Source organism: Lagenorhynchus albirostris, chromosome 6, assembly GCF_949774975.1.
Source record: "Lagenorhynchus albirostris chromosome 6, mLagAlb1.1, whole genome shotgun sequence".
Classification (NCBI taxonomy): domain Eukaryota; kingdom Metazoa; phylum Chordata; class Mammalia; order Artiodactyla; family Delphinidae; genus Lagenorhynchus; species Lagenorhynchus albirostris.
Window position 1 is genome coordinate 50,579,004 of NC_083100.1, and position 14,452 is coordinate 50,593,455.

The window sequence follows — 14,452 nt, forward strand, 5'->3', positions numbered from 1 at the left end:
CTGTGCGAGGGCTTTCTCTAGTTGTGGCAAGCGGGGGCCACTCTTCATCGCGGTGCGTGAGCCTCTCACTATCGCAGCCTCTGTTGTTGCGGAGCACAGGCTCCAGATGCACAGGCTCAGTAGCTGTGGCTCACAGGCCTAGTTGCTCTGTGGCATGTGGGATCCTCCCAGACCAGGGCTCGAACCCGTGTCCCCTGCATTAGCAGGCAGATTCTCAACCACTGCGCCACCCGGGAAGCCCTTGTTTCATTTTTAGTTCCATCTGGGGAATTGCTATTTATCTTTTACGATCCAGTTCATGTTTCTTCTAAAAATTATTTTTCTGTGAGCCATTCAAGCATGTTTGATCACTCCATCCTTTATTATTCCATTTATCATACCATATTGTAATTACATTTCATTGGTTGGGCTAATGAATTCTTTGAGATCAGGAATCAGATATTATTTACTTTTTTTCTCACTGCCTAGCTAGAACAGTTCTTGGCACTTATTCAATACGTGCATTACAATGGAATGAAGAATCAATATTTATTATGTGCAAAGAGGAAAGAATAGCCCTTTGTCTCTAAAGTCATCAATGTCTGTCCTGGAAGGAGAGGCATGAAGAACATACATTCACATGTAGAAAAATAGTAAATGTTGAAAGAGTGATATAAACAATGTATTCCAGAGGGACTCAGTTTTGGGCTCAAGTGTACAGAGTAGAATGAGAGGACAGTATAGGTGTTTCTAAATTTTAAAAAATTCTTTAATAAATTTGGAATTTTAGAACCAGGTAGAATCTTTGAGGTTGTAAAGTTTACTTCTTAAATTCATAGGGGAGGAAATGGAGGCCCAGGAATGTTGATGAGTGACTTTCCTAAAGACTCAGATGAGTCAAAATACTCATTACTCAAATGTAAATGAATGTAATGGGACTACTACCTGTGGTTTTTGATTTCTTAGCCAGTATGAAATGATAATCATAATCATAATAACTGAAACTTAATATACATTATACGTCCCAGGCACTATATCAAGTACTTTACTTATATTAACACATTCAATTGTCATAACAACTCTATGAGGTAAGTGCAATCATTATGTCAGTTTTACAGATGAGGAAACTGAGGCTAAGAGAGGTTAAGCTACTTGCCCACTGTTGCACAGTTGGTAAGTGGTAGAAGCTGGATTCCAACCTGGGCAGTCCTGATCTGGAGTCCATAATCAGTTAATTAACTGAAGTATTTTTGATAGCTTTTATTTAATAAGGTGTTATTTTCATAGGTTTTTTTTTCATAATAACCTATCACAAGTGCTTGACTTTGGGGGTAAATTGTAATACTCTATTAGATCAGAACTTATTTGTAAAGACAAATTGGTTGATGTCTTAAAATCACCTACAGCACCTACTGATAGAAGTGACATTCATTATGTGTGTTAAATTTAGTTGAATTTTCAGTTGCTTATATTTCTATGATAATTATAATTTCACATTTTAATCTCCAATAAACAGGTCTCCTTTTACCTACAACTGACATTTCTTTTATGCTTATTTTATTTTATGCTTATTTCCCTATATCCCAATTTTTTGACACTACAATTTTTAGTGTTAAAAAAGTTATGTAGTAATTAAATACTTAAACAAAAAAGTCACAATAAAGCATACATAAAATGTATAACACATATAAATATACATATGTATATATACACATATCTGTATATATATTTTGTATACATTGGCTTTTCTTGGCACTAATTCCTAAATAAATAATTGCTAAATTGAATTGAAAGCAAACAAAAAGCAAATACAGGTTGACAGTCCTAATGAAATATTTCTTCTTTCTATTTCACTTGATTAAAAAATGGGGGTAGAATTCCCTGGCAGTCCAGTGGTTAGGACTCAGCACTTTCACTGGAGTGGCTAGGGTTTTCAATCCCTGGTCAAGGAACTAAGATCCCGCAAGCCACGCGGCATGACCAAAAACAAAAAAAAAGAAAAGTAAAAGGGGGACCAGGAGATTGGAATATAAACTGATAAAATGTGCTTGACAGTCTACCACATCCCAAATCTTTAGAGATGATAGAGGTGTTTATTTAAAAATATCCAAACCATTGTTGCAGAACAACAAGTGTCCTCGATGGACCAGAAATTTTGAGGGATCCCTGAAATGTGGAAGACAGGAGGTGTTGAGTTAACAGAAGAAATCACTGAGCAAAGCCCAAAGGAGAAGAATGCTGCAAAATGTGAGAATGGCTCTGGATGTTATTAAGAAGAGAATGACATGGGAATGAAAGGACATGGAGATGTTGGTTGGTTGAAGCACTGAATTTAGGGTAGCTATGCAGGTGAGCCCCTGTATTGGGCATACTCAAGGCCATCCCCAAGTTTTATGATTCACTAGAATGACCCATCTGACTGAGAATGTAATTGCACTCATGGCTAAGATTTACTATAGGAAAAGAATACAAAGCAGAAACAGTAAAGGGGGAAAATGCATGAGCAGAGCCTGGAGGAAACCAGGTAACTTCCAAGAGTCCTCTCCCAGTAGGGTTCACAGGATGCATACTTCCAACAACGAGTTGTGACAACACATGCAAAGGGTTGTGTACAAGGGAAGCTCATTAGAGACTAAGTGGCTAAGGTTTTTATTGGCAACTGGGCAGGTAGGCATCCTCTGCTCAGTAGGCACCAAAATTGTAGACCGACCATCAGAAGGAAAGTAAATGTTCAGCACAAACGACATTGTTTTAGAGTTTAGGTACAGTGAGTCATTTTTATCATTTAAGGAAAGGTTTGTACCAGGAAACTGTTTATCAGCCAAGTTCCCAGACCCCAGACAGACCAGCTTCCCAGCAAGACTTTCCAAGGAGAGCAGTCTCAGGTTTGCTATGTTAACTCTTTTTTGCACAGCCTCTTCTAATCACTCTCTTCCAACCAATCAAGCAGTACACTGTGGAGGCATCTGCTGCCAGACAGGTACAGTGAGGGCATGAGATTTTTCAAGGTGTCAGGGAAAGGTCCTGGTTTGCTAGGAGGGAGGAGAAGAAGACATACTCAGAAAATTAATGAACGTCACATTCCTCTCAGCAGCACATTTTCCCTTCCTTCGTGAACACAAAGGAGATCCTATCGTACATGGGAATAGCATATACATATAGGCTATCAAGAAGAGTTGTAAAAACAAAGATAGCATAACTAAGAATCACCAAAATTTCAAGATCAACTCAACAAAGAAGGCACAAAACTAAGAAAAAACCCAAAACAAATAAAAATACAACTAACAAAAGAGGGGGGACTTCCCTGGTGGTACAATGGTTAAGAATCCACCTGCCAATGCAGGGGACACAGGTTCAAGCCCTGGTCCAGGAATATCCCACGTGCTGCGGAGCAACTAAGCCCGTGCACCACAACTACTGAGCCTGAGCTCTAGAGCCTGCAAGCCACAACAACTGAGCCTGCGTGCCACAACTACTGAAGACCTTGCACCTAGAGCCCATGGTCCACAACAAGAGAAGCCACCCCAGTGAGAAGCCCATGCACCACAACCAAGAGTAGCCTCCGCTCGTTGCAACTAGAGAAAGCCCATGTGCAGCAACAAAGACCCAACGCAGCCATAAATAAATAAATAAATTAATTATTTTTAAAAAGTGAAGTTAATAGTGCACACAAAGTGGGGTATGTGCATCCCAGGAGGAACACAGGTGATCTTTTGGGGGTAGGAGCAGGGAGGAAATTTTTCAACTATTTTTACCAAAAAATAATTATAAAAAATTCAACTTTACTTACGTTACTAGAATGTCAGCTACATGGAATATTGTCTGCTTTGCCTATGATATTCTAGAGGTATCTGTTAAAGAGTAGATTTTAGTATTTGTTGAAGGAATAGATGAATAAATTTAATATGTGAATTAAGAACAGCAATGTTGGGACTTCTCTGGTGGCACAGTGCTTAAGAATCCGCCTGCCAATGCAAGCGACACGGGTTTGAGCCCTGGTCCGGGAAGGTCCCACGTGCCGTGGAGCAACTAAGCCCGTGTGCCACAACTACTGAGCCTGTGGTCTAGAGCCCGTGAGCCACAACTACTGAAGCCCACGTGCCACAACTACTGAAGCCTGTGCACCTAGAGCCTGTGCTCCGCAACAAGAGAAGCCACTGCAATGAGAAGCCCACACACCGCAACAAAAAGTAGCCCCCGCTCGCCGCAACTAGAGAAAGCCCGCGCGCAGCAACGAAGGCCCAACACAGCCAAAAATAAATAAATTAAAAACAAAAAAAGAACAGCAATGTTATAGAATTTGTAAAGAAATATACTGATAAAAGTACAACCCTCATCCTCTTGTCTGCCCTGTCCCCCTCAAAAAAAAATAAAACTTGGAGACCAGGACAGGCTGTTATAACAAAGAAGCAAATTCAATGCAAATGCAAATGAAAAGTATAATCATTAAAATAAAAATCTCAAAGATGGACCGAGCAGAGGGATGTTTACAGAAAATCAGCAAGCTAGAAGATCAAATGAGGAATTCTCTAGGAATGTAGGACACAAAGATGGATCCATTGATTTGAGAAGTTGGGAACTCTTACAGAGATTCCAAGAAGAGATGAGAGAGCAAATGCAATGTAAGAAATTTCAGACATATTTCCTACAGTAGGAGACTCAACTTTTCAGATTAATAGGACACACTGTGCTGAACAGGATGAATGAAAAACATATTTTGTGATAAAACCAGAACTTCAAAGGAAGGAACAAAATGATAAATGCTTCCAAAGAAAAAAGCATATATGATATTCAGATTAAAGGCAAACTAAATATAAGAAGGCATTTTTCCTCAAAGTTCTGAGAGAAATGATTCTGAACTTTATTTTATGATGCTATTATAAATTTTATAATTTATATTTTTCAGTATTTTTTCTTCATTGTGAGTATACAGTAACACAATTATTTTTACTTATAACCTGCAATATCATTAAATTGACTATGGTAGGTTTTTTTGTAGGTTACACTGGATTTTCTTTGAAAAATATGTTGTGTATGAATTAAGACAATTTTATTTCTTCTTTCCAACCAATGCTTTTTATGCCTTTTTCTTGCTTTATTGTAGTGACCAGAACCTCAGTACAATGCTGAGTAGAAGTGTTGAACAGATTGTTTTTAATCTTAGGGGGAAAGCATTCAGTGTTTCACCATTAGGTAAGATGTTAGCTATATTTTTTTTGGTAGACGACTTTTACCAAGTTAAAAAAATTCTGTTCTCTTCTTAGCTTGCTGAGAGGCTTTATTAGGAATGGATGTTGAATTTTCTCAAGCGAATTGTTTATATTTATTGAGATGATCATGTTTGGGTTTTTTTCTCCCCAGTTTGTTAATATAGTGAATTAAGTTGATTGATTTTTGAATGCTAAACTGTCCTTGCATTCCTTGGATAAATTCACTTAGTCATAATACAGTTCCTCTTAATGTATTGTTGGATTTGATTTTCTGAAATTTATTTAGGATTTTCGCTTCTCTTTCATGAGGGATACTGGTTTGCAGTTTTCTGTTCTCATAATGTCTTACTTTGGTTTTGGCATCAGTGTAATGCTGGGCTCATAGAATGAGCTGGGATGTATTCACTCCTTTTCAATTTTCTGGAAGAGTTTGTGTAGAATTGGTATTACTTCTTCCTTGAGTATTTGGTACAATTCACCAAAGAAGCTATCTGAGTCTAGGATTTTATTTGCGGGACGGTTTTTAACTTTGAATTCAATTTAAAAAAAGATACAGAGCTATTAAGTTTATTTCTTTTTGTTTAGCTTTTTATTTAAAAATCGTGGTACATTCACAGGAAGTTAAAAAAGAAAATACATAGATGCCCTGTGAAGCCTTCATTCAATTTTCCCCAATGGTTATATTTTATGTAATTATAGTACAACATCAAGACAAGTAAATTGACATTGATACAATGTTTGCATAGTTTGGTGCCATTGGTGTCACTCAAGATACAGAACTATTCCATCACCATACAGAGGTCTCCTTTATGCTACCCATTTAGTCACGAAATTACCCCCCCCCACGTCATATCACCTCTAACCCCTGACAACCATATTTCCATCTTTATAATTTTGCCATTTTGAGATTTGATTTTCACTCAGCCTAGAACCCTTGAGATTCATTCAAGTTGTTGCAGGTGTTAATAATTTGTTCCATTAGTTTTATTTCTGAACAGTATTCCATGGTACGTTTAACCATTCATCTATTGTAGAACGTTTTGGTTGTTTCCAGTTTTGGACCTTTGCAAATGAGGTGCCATGAGTATTTGTGTGTAGTTTTTGTGTGTGTATGTAAACGTAAATTTTAATTTCTCTGGAATAATTTCCCAGAAGTGTGATTGCTGGGTTGTGTGGTAAGTATATATTGATACTTATTTTTTAAAGAAACTGGCAAACAGTTTTTCAAAGTGGCTGTACCATTAGGCATTTCTACCAGCAATTACTGAGGGTTTCTGTTGGTAAAACTTCTCTCATCACAAAACCAAAAGATGGGACTGCATTGCCTGCTCAGGAACAAATGGATTTGCATTCCTTCCTGGGATTTACAGTGATAAATGAACTTCCTAATTTCTGATGGCAATGTCAGCAGAGCTAACTGCATAAGATTGAGAAGGGGAATATGCCACATTTCTGGAGTAGGGCTCAGAATTGTACCATCCATATAGGACAGGAGCCCTGGGAGGTGCTAACCTACCAATGTAGAGCAGGTTCTGGAGCACATACAAATACAAAATAGTACTAGAGGAAGGGGCAAAAGTGGAAGAAAACTTCCAAGAAAGATGAGCTCTCATCAAGAATTTTAAGTCTGGGGCTTGTATAGTTAAGACATCAGCTATAAGACATATATGAGAAATGGGTTGATTTCTTCTTCTAAAAAACCTAATTTAAAATAAGAGGTGGAGAAGGAGTAAATGAAAGGAAACAACAGTATTCTACATCATGATATAATATACTTACTCTGTTGTGAGAGAGATAACCTTATACATTTTGTTGCAGTCAGAAACTTTTTTTTCCTATGAAAGAGCCAGTTAGATCAAAAAAAGGGGAAGATTTTACACTAGAGGAAATGGGAAATCTAAGCATTACAAAAAGGACTTTAAATGTGTATGTTGAAAATACACAAAGGAATAAAGCAGAGTGAAAGTTTAGAATAAACTTGTCTGAGACTTATTCCTTGCAGGCTCTCTTCTCAGAAAGGGATTTGACCTTTCTTTTCTCCATGATTTCCCATGGAAATAAGTCATAGCTGAGTGTTTAAGGACCTCAGTGCTGGTAGAATTCTCAGGTGATAGATCAAGCCACTGATCCAACAACAGCAACCACAAGGTTTAGATCCAGAATGCTGATCATGACAGAGAGGGGCTAGTGTTTTCCTAGTCAAAATCCCCACAGCACTAGGGCCCGGATGCTCCTTCTGAATCTAATGTCTGGCCTTCCAGATGCCTGGGGGTCCTAGCCAGGTTGTGATAGGCCATGGAGGACCTGTACACCTACTACTTCTTTCTTAGGAATTTTATACAGGCCTGGAGTGTTTGATGTTGTTCGCTTAACAATTGGCCCCCAAAGTAGGGCATCTGTCCCAGCATACCAGGGCACCACAGATCAAAGACCTACTGTGGAAGTAGGAAAAGCCCAAACAGGGCATCATGACTAGCTTCAAGGACTGGGATGGATAATTACCAACTGGTTGCAGGAACTAGTCCTTTGAAGTCCCATGTTTCTTAAGCAATAAATTTGCTAAGAACGTTAAGCCCTGGTGAGATACAGATTGTCAATATTCCATAGTTGTTATTAAGGCCTGAGAGGGAGTTACACGGAGGTGAAGCAGAAGAGGAAGTGTGAACTGGAACCAGAGGTGAAACTACTAGTTGAATATTCTGATGAGTGGAATGGGCAAAGAATTTTAGATAAAGTAAGACCAAATAAATGAACCATTTCCCTAATCCGCTTCCTATAATCAGAGCAATGTAGGTTGTCATGTAACCATGTCAAGATTAGGTGTCACGTGTTCTGTCAAGATTGGGTAGCATGAGACAGAGAATGTTGTTAGGGCACTATGTAGAGCAAGAAAAGTGGGGGAAGTATAAAGTATGTGACCCTTATGATCATCCACACACACACCCCCACCCCGATCCCATGACAGTGATAACCTTAAATCAGACCAAGTGAACTGAAAGAACTGCTGGGTGGACCTCCACCACGAGGCTGCCTCTTGGAAGACTATGAAGTTATGGCATCTAAATAAAGGGGCCAAGCAGAATAACTTTGAAGGTGTCCCCAACTATGTTCTATGGAAATAATTAGGGCATAGGGGGCCCTTCCTGTAAAAACCAGACTGAGTGCTTAGTGTGTGAGATAAAGGGAATATTAGGGGAGCGCCCAGACCATCTGGAAGATGAGAACAAGGAGGAACCAAAAATTATATCCCCTCCTATGACATTTAAATAATAAAATGGTTTGTCTGGTAAGGTATGTGTCCTCTAGGTAGTTGCTAACCAGTCCCAGCCCATCATCACCCCAGAGTCGTCTGATGATTCGTATATTAAAGCAGAGGCATTGGCTGTCCAGTTGCAGATGCTCATACACATGGTTGCAACATTGGAGGTATGACGCTGTTGACTCTTGGGTTGTCCAGAGACCCTCCAATCAGACACTGGATTATACTTCATGGCCCAGAAAATATTAAGCTGGGCCTCCTAGCATAGGCTATTCCATGCACATATCACCTGCAGAGTGTGTGGCAGTAAAATGCTGGGATAGGTCTCTGAAAAGGACAAATTTCATCAGTCTGCTGTTCATCATCCCATTGGTAGACTGGGCCACATGCCTCATGCTATATCTGTTTTAGGTACATCTCCTCAGGGGTCTATCTGTTCTTAGCTATCTGTTCTTAGCAATCCAGAAGGGGGCATGGAATCTTCTGGAGTGGAGCAAATACAGTGCAAGACCCAAGCCTAGATATGACTTCCCACGATCACTCCTTTTCCCTCTGCCCTGACTTGATCAATCAGTTGGGAAGCCTAGATTGCATCCTGTGCCACTGGGTGGATGGACACCAACCTGGAGGCACTGCTATATCCTGATCCACTGTTGTGGCCACACAACCAGGGTCATGCCCATCCTCTACCTTGTCCCTTGTAATATTGCACTTCTGGGCACAGACACTCTGTTGTGTGGACACTACATTTTTCATTCTTATTACACATGCATTCATTCTTAGCTCTATAAAAGGTGGGAGAGTGTGGTGGCAACAGGGGAAGTCCTACATCCCAGAGAAATTGATTTATGTTTGGTGGATCAGATAACACTCAGTTTGTGATTCAGTTTACTTGGTAGCCCAGGGTCAGGCATTCAGTATTTACCAGGATCTAGGAGAAAACTTAGAGCTAATTTCACATTGATAATATTTGTTACAAGAGGACATCATTGCCATATAACAAAACTCTAAAAGCCTAGGCTGTGCATCTTCTATTGGGGCGTATCAGAAGCACCTTATGGTATCTCTGTCTGCCAAAGGCACTTTCAATATCATTGGGTCTGCTGGTCATAAGTTCCAAGTAACAGGACCATTTGCATCACAGTGTAGATCTACTTATTTCAGACCCTTTCTTAAGTCAGGTCCATCTAAAAATGTCTAGTCTCATGAATTAATTGGTAAATGAGTTGGAGTAACACACCCAAATATTGTAAATATTTCCTCCAAAATTCAAGGAGCCACCAAATGTTTAACTTCTTCCTTCATGATAGGTGCAGCAACTCATATAATTTTACCATTTATACCACTTATACCATTATAACTTATATTAACTCATACCATTATACTACTTTAAAAGAAATATTTCAACCTGTCCTAGACCACTGGGCCACTAGTAATTTTACCAGAGTAGCAGATCCTGAAATTTATCTCCTATTCTCTGGCATATGTATGCCTTAGTAAGGCTTGGTACATCCTACTTATCTGTTCCACATTAATATAGTGGATCAGTATGATAGTGTTTAGGATATCAGGATGATCAAGGACCCTCTAAAGCATATTATGACAATAAGAGTTTTGACATAGTCCTGGAATAAGGTAATAAAAATATATTGTTGTTGGTGCCAGGTACATGCAAATTGCTTCTTTTTTCTCTTATCCAACTGAAAAAAAAAATCATTTAACAGGTTAACAGCTGCATACCATGTGCCAAAGACTGTGCTAGATTTTTTCAGCTAAGAAAACTTAGCTGAAAATGTAACTTCCTTTGGCATCACCATTTTATTCTCCGAGAGTCAGTGACTTTTGACCCAGCTAAAAAGGCAAGTTAAATGAGGATATATTAGGAATCACTAACCCTGCATATCTCAGGCCTTTAATGGTGGTATTAATGTTTGAAATTCACCCAGAGATGTGATCTTGCTTTTGGCTTGCTTTCTTTGTGTCTGTGTGCAACAGTTTCAGATGCTTCCATTTGGCCCTTTCTATCATAAAAGCCCTACCTCCCCCTCAAGGAACCAATTCTTGGGATTCTGCCAGTTACTAAGCATATCTATTTATACTATACAATCTAGGACTGGGGAAATAACCACAGGATGGGTTCACATCCTCTTGGGCCTACTATTAGACTCAGGCCAAAACTGCATTGAGTCCTACCTTGCTTAGTGGATCATGGTGACATGTTGAGTTTCCAGGGATCAGCAAAAACTCAGAACTAGTATCTGAAAAATTCCCAGAAGATCTGGCTATTTCCCTTTTGCAAGGCCAGTGTCAGTCTGGCAAAAGGGCACTGGCTCCCCTGGGGAAGGCCCAAGGGGAAAAATCACAGTATGTTCCTGTTGTCACGTTGCCGGCATCTCTCTCAATTGAGGGACTCTACATTTGGGAACTGGTTAGGTCTGGGATCCAGGTAACAGTCTGTGAATTCCAGCTATGGTGACTTGAGTTACTTTTCTGCCCTGTAGACCCAGAAGTTTTCCTTCTATAAATGTCAAACAGCACCTTAGTAGGTGCCTATCTTTCTTATTAATTGGGACCCTATAGTCAATTAGCCATTGCTACAGATCAATGCAGTCAAAATACTTTGATTTTCATTCCATCTCTTTAATAATTGCACCCTTCGATTGCTGCCAGTTGAACCGTACCACCTGGCTTCTACAATTCTGGGATCTTATTCTCAATGAGATCAAGCAACTCATTTCTACTGCAACATTCCCCACAACCATTTCTGACCTATAGAATGTAGCCACCACAGAGCTCTTTGAGGATGCTGCTGCCTCTTCCCAGTGCATTTATTAATACTTTGGTGAAGGTAATGTTCTTTTGGTCCTCCTGAAGGGATGGTTTGGGAGTGGCAGAGCATAATAGATCCATTCCAACTTACCCTTTTTCCTGAGACTTTAGACTTCTTCCTCTACAGTATGCCAAGAAAATTCTGACATTTTGACCTCATCAACTGGAAGCCATCATTTAATCTAGGCTTTAGATTAACCACCATTCTACTCTCTGTTTCTATGAGTCTGACTTTTTTTTTTTTTTTTTTAGATTCTACATAGAAGTGATACAATACAGTATTTGTCGTTCTGTGTCTGGCTTATTTCGCTTAGCTTAGTGTTCTCCAGATTTATCCATGTTGCTTCAAATGGCAGGATTTTCTTCTTTTTTAAAGCTGAATAATATTCTAGTGTGTGTGTGTGTGTGTGTGTGTGTGTGTATACATCTATCTATTATCTATTTATTTAGCTAGCTAGCTAGCTATTATCTACCTATCTTCTATCTATCATGTTTTCCTTATCCATTCATCTGTCGACACTGAGGTTGTTTCCAGAATAATACTGAAATGAACAGGAGAGTTTGATGGTCAGGCCACTCAAGATGGCTGTTCTCTTGCTCTTTGTACATTCCCCCGCCTGATGAGTGCCTGCTTTACCTAAATCTTACCCACAGACTGACCTTCCTACGTACTTGCCCCAGGCCCCAGCTAGTGATTGTTCTTATCAAAGGGGGATAAGGGGTGTGCCCCTCTGCTGGTTTCCCTGCTAACTACAGAGCCCACCTGACGCCAATTCCCCTATACTGATAATCTCCCCTTCCCTCCGGGAGCGAAGACTACCACCATGTCCTGCCGCGCAGAGTGGGGTGTCGGCTCCAGGACAGTGTTTCAGACGTGTAAGTTACTCCATCCGTTAAACTGTTGACGTCTTTGTTGCTGACTCTGGGCTCTTTCTTCGGTCTTGAAGCTGTGCAAACACAGGACTTGCAGGCCTGCAGGGTGCAGCACAAGAGTACAAGTATCTTTTTGAGTAGTGATTTCATTTCCTTTGGACATATATTCAGAAGTGGGATTGCTGGATCATATGGTAATTCTATTTTTGACTTTTTGAGTAACCTCTGTACTGTTTTCCATAGTGGCTGTATCAATTTACATTCTCACCAGCAGTATACAATGATTCCCTTTCTTCCATATCCTTGCCAAAATTTATTTCTTATATTTTTGATAATAGACATACAAACGAGTGAGATGATACCTCATTGGTTTTGATTTGCATTTCCCTGATGATTAGTGATGTTGAGCACCTTTTCATGTACCTGTTGGCCATCTGTATGTCTTCTTTGGAAAAATGTCTATTTAGGTCTTTGCCCATTTTATAATTGTTATTATTATTATTGATTTTGATAATGAATTGTATGAGTTCTTCGTATATTTTAGATATTAACTCTTTATCAGAGCTGTGGTTTGCAAATATTTTCTCACATTCAGTAGGCTGCCTTTTCATTTTGTTGATGGTTTCCCTTGCTGTGCAGAGCTTTTTAATTTGATATAGTCTCACTTGTTTGTTCTTGCAGTTGTTGTCTTTGTTTCTCGTGTCAAATCTAAAAAATTATCACCAAGACCTATGTCAGGGAGCTTACTGCCTATGTTTTCTTCTAGGAGTCTTATGGCTTCAGGTCTCATGTTCAACGTTTTAATCCATTTTGAGTTGATTTTTGTGTATGGTGAAATGTACAGGGTACAGATCTTTCACCTCATTGGTTAAATTTATTCCTAGGTATTTTATTCCTCTTAATGCATTTGTAAATGAGATTTTTTTCTTAATTTTTCTGATACACGTTGTTATATGTTGTTAGAGTATAAAACAACTGATTTTTGTATCTTGATTTTGTATTCTGCAAACTTACTGAATTTATTAGTTCTAATAGCTTTTGGGCAGAGTCTTTAGGATTTTCTATATAAGCTATCATGTCATCTGCAAATAGGGACAATTTTACTTTTTCCTCTTGAATTTGGATGCTTTTATTTCTTTTTCTTGCCTATTTGCTCTGACTAGGATTTCTAGTGTGTTGAATAAAAGTGGTGAGAGTGTCTTCTTCCTGATTTGAGAGAAAAAGCTTTTAGCTTTTCACCACTGAGTATAATATTAGCTGTGTGCTTGTCATATATGACCTTTATTATTTTGAGGTATGTTCCTTCTACATCTAATTTGTTGTGAGTTTTTATCAAGATAGAATGTGGAATTTTGTCAGATCTATTGGGGTGATGATATGATTTTTATCTTTTATTTTGTTAATGTGGTATATCAAGTTTATTGATTTTCATATGTTGAAACATCCATGCACCCAAAGGAAAAAAATCTCACTTAATCATGCTGTATGATCCCTTTAATGTATTGCTGAATTTGATGTGGTAATATTTTGCTGAAATCCTTGCATCTGTATTCATCAGTGATATTGATATTGACCTGTAATTTTCTTTTCTGGTAATGTCCATATCTGGCTTTGTATGAGGTTAAAATGTCTTGTAAAATGATTTTGGAAATGTTCCTTTCTCTTTAACTTTTTGGAAGAGTCTGAGAAGGATTGGTGTTAATTCTTCTTAGAACACTTGGTAGAATTCACCTGTGAAGCTCTCTGGTCCTGGGCTTTTCTTCGTTGGGAGGGTTTTGATTACTGATTCAACTTCCTTACTGGTAATGGTTTGTTCAGATTTTCTATTTCTTCATGATTTGTCTTGGTAGGTTGTATGTTTCTAGGAATTTATTTCTTCTAGGTTATCTAATTTTTTGGCACATGATTGTTCACAGTAGGCTCTTAGAATTCCTTGTATTTCTGTGTTATCAGTTGTAACATCTCTTTCATTTATAATTTTATTTGAATCCTATTTCTTTTTTTCTTGTCAAGTCTAGCTGAAGGTTTGGGTATTTTGTTTATCTTTTTGAAAAACCAGATTTCAGTTTTATTCTTTTCAGGCTCCGTTTCATTTATTTCCACTCTGATATTGGTTATTTCTTTCCTTCTATGAACTTTGGGCTTAGTTTGTTCTTCTTTTTCTAGTTCTTTGAGGTGTCAAGTTAGGTTATTTAGTTGAAATCTTTCTTTTCTCATACAGTAAGCATTTGTTACTATAAACTTCCCTCTTAGAACTGCTTTTGTGGCATCCCATAAGTTTTGGTATGTTGTAGTACCATTT